This window comes from Mustela lutreola, chromosome 7 (assembly GCF_030435805.1).
Source record: "Mustela lutreola isolate mMusLut2 chromosome 7, mMusLut2.pri, whole genome shotgun sequence".
Classification (NCBI taxonomy): domain Eukaryota; kingdom Metazoa; phylum Chordata; class Mammalia; order Carnivora; family Mustelidae; genus Mustela; species Mustela lutreola.
In genome coordinates this window covers 20,947,959-20,951,333 of record NC_081296.1, presented here as the reverse complement: position 1 = coordinate 20,951,333, position 3,375 = coordinate 20,947,959, and positions in this window count along the sequence as shown.

Here is a 3,375-nt window from a genome sequence, read left to right as displayed (position 1 = left end):
CCAAATTCCTCATCTGTGAACAGTTAGAACAATATGATGTAGCCCAGGAGAGTTAGAACTTGAATTCATTTCAGAGAAATGTACAGTTTAGAGTAATGAAAACTATCCCGCAATTGTACTGGGTAAGTCTTCAAGGAAGGAAATTTCAGTCTCCATTTTTTTTTTTTTTTTTTTTTTTTTTTTAGGTGCAACACACACCCTCTCATCTTTGTAATCAGAACCTAAAGTCAAGGTTAATGTCCCCATTGTACAGATGGCAAAACTAAGGCTTAGAGAGCCGTGTAACTAACCAACTCAAGGTCAAAAGGCTAGTAGGAGGAGAGCGGGGATTTGAACCCGAAATCTTTTAACTCTAGAAAAGCTCTTACCAATATCTTATAATCTCTTCTGGGGTGCTACTTTGCCTTGCTGGAGGCCCTTCCAAAGCCCTGGATTCTGTCTCCAGAAAGCAACTATTCTTGGAGGACATAGTATATCGGCAGATTTTTGTTAATAATGTTTAAAACCGTGACCCATTGTGAGGTGCTAAACATTTATTCTTCTGGCTAAGACTTCTTCTTACAGGCTACATGTTAAAGTTCTTACAATTTAACAGCAAGACTCCTTCATTTGGTTTTAACGACTTTGTAAAATAAATACCAAAGATTGTTCCTTAAAAAATAATATAAATTGTTTCAGTGGGAGAATATGGAAGATATAAATTTAACTGCGTATGATTCCCTCACTCCTTGTTAAGAGTGAACATGTGATGAGAAATTTTTAGAAGGGCTCCGATGAGCTGGTTGTAATGAGTAGCCTTTTTGGCCTAGATTTGTATCTTTCCTGAGAATAGTTGTAATTTTAGCGATTCTTTCCAGACTTTTTTTCTCTGCATATCCACTGTACAATTGGGATCTGGTCTCAAGGTGTGAAGCCCTGGCAAAGTTATAAAATCATGCCATCTGCTTCAGATCCGTGCAGTGTACCTGACATGAGCAAGACCAGGTACACAGACAACTTGCGAGATTACAGTTGCCTCTCTTGTCACTCAGCCATGTAAGCTCGGGCCATTTTGGCATTGCTCTGTTGTTTGGACAGGCCTATGGAGGTGCCGGCTGCTGAATTTTGTGCTTTACCCACACGCTTTCTTAGCCACGTTGCTTTGTAGTTTGAAAGGCAAGCAGGGTGGCCCAGATCTCACATTTCCCCAGCAGGGCTCTACCTCCCCCAGGAGCATGGAGATGTGTGGGGTCAGCAGCACGCTTGGAGCTGCTCAGGCCCAGGGAAGGTGGGGTTTGGAGGCCATCATCATTGTGCAGTGAGGATGGAAACCCCACCAGGCGCCAATGAGGATGATCAAGAGGGAGGGCTGATGGGGATGGGAGAAGCTGGAACATGTGTGATCTTGAAGTCTCAAGAGGGAGCCCAGCGATGGGCTTTTATCATCTTGGAGTTGAGGGAAATTTTAAAGGGAAAACTTCCGGAGGTCTCTGTGGGTCAAGGTTGTCACACGTTCATGCCTTTAATCTGGTGAGTGACTACAAGGCACCATCCTCACTCTGAGGTTGGGGACATTCCCAAGGAAAGGTGAGGGGGCCCATGGGATGTAAGTAGGAGCCATCTGCCCCCTGACCCATCAGGCTTCTCAGCCTGACCTCCGAGAGGCTTATGTCATAACATGACTTTGGGCTATTAGAGAGCCCTTCTGGAAGGCAAAATTGACCCTTGTGTCCAGTGGTTGGGTGAATGAGAGTAAGGTATTATCTCAAATCATGCATTAGTGATTTTTACTTCATTATTTTCAAGTGATGGACTCATGAATGTGATCCAGGAGGTCTGTGGTGTGGGGCAAACACTCACCCATGAGTGAACGCTGTGCATCTTCTGTTCTGAACGATGATTGCGAGGCAGAGCGGATGGGGCACAGGATTTGAGGTTGGACTTCTCCCCAAGTTTTCCTAGTCCTCAGTGGGTTTCTGTTTCCTTATCAACAGAATGGGGACAAAAGTCTTCTTGAGGGTTTTTAGGAAAATCCAAAAAGCGTTGGTCACCCCCCGGGGTCACGGGTGCCCTCCTACAAGAGTGAGCTTCTGTATTTTTGGTCAGTCTTGCTTTTGTAGCAGGATTGTCTGCAGAAAGCACCTAGCAGAGCGCTAAAGTGAAAGACAGTGTAAAAATGGACATGCACATTCTTAGAGATCCCTTTTGAGAAGAGAGGATAGGATACGGTTCCTTAACATTTGTGCTGAGCAGAGGCCCATGGATTTGTCCTTAGGATTTTGTCAAAGGAGGGGATTCGGCCTCCTTGCTGCCTAATACAAGTCACAGAATCTTCTACAGCTCTAGTTGCTCCTTCTGCAACATCCCCAAAATAAGTGGGTAAAGAATTATCCTCCTAAGGCTCCGTTTCGTGGCGTGACTTTGCCAGAAGCCATGCCTTCACTCATTCATTCAGGCACTGTGTCGGACCGTGGGAATGTGACGGCCAGCGAGACAGACAGGATGCCTGCGCTTGGTGGGAGAGAGGGGAAGGAATGAGATTTAAAACAAATCAAATAAACAATGTCCTCAGATTCTGTTGGCAGCTGCGAACAAGACCTACCAGGGGCTCATGGGGTGACTGGATGAGAGAAGGCTGACTTGGCTTCAGATGAGGCGGCCAAATTAGGTGTACATGAGGAGAGGGTGTTGCTGCCCGGAGGATGGAAAGGTCCCAACAGATCTGTGTGAGGGGAAACAGCATTCCAGACGGAGGGAACGGCACAGGTAAAGGCCCAGATGAGGAGACAAGCTAGATACTTCTTAGGCACAGGAAGAGGACCAGTAGGGCTTTTGTTGAGACCAGAGTGGGCTTTGTGGGTTGCTGTTTCAGCTGAGCAAATAAACCAGATAGAGCATGTATTTCCCCTTCCTTGTTCTGGGTGGTGAGTTATACTTAGGAAAATAAGGGCATGTTCCGGCTCTTTCTTTTATGTTCCATCCCCACAGAAACTATTTTTTGGTGGGGGGAGTTGACATTTTTACGATTTTTAAAAATGAATCTGAGTCACAGAGAGTCACCACAGATGCTGCTTATTAGAAAAGGAGTTTGAGTGGGTGAGAATGGGTTCATTTGAAAGACAGTATGGCCTGGATCTAACTTACCCACTTAGCCACTTACGAGATGCTCTTAGTTACGGTATTTACTTAATCTCTCTGGGCCTCCATCTCTTCTTGAAAGCAGATTTGAGACTTAAACACAAGGCAAATATTTTAGTGCCCTCTACTGGTTTGGAGGAATTAAGTCCATTGTTCAGGTTGTCCTAGCCACACAGGTCATTGTGACCATGCCACCATATTGAATATCCAGGAAATATCCAGGGCCCGCTGGAATGATCATATTCCATGAACTACGTG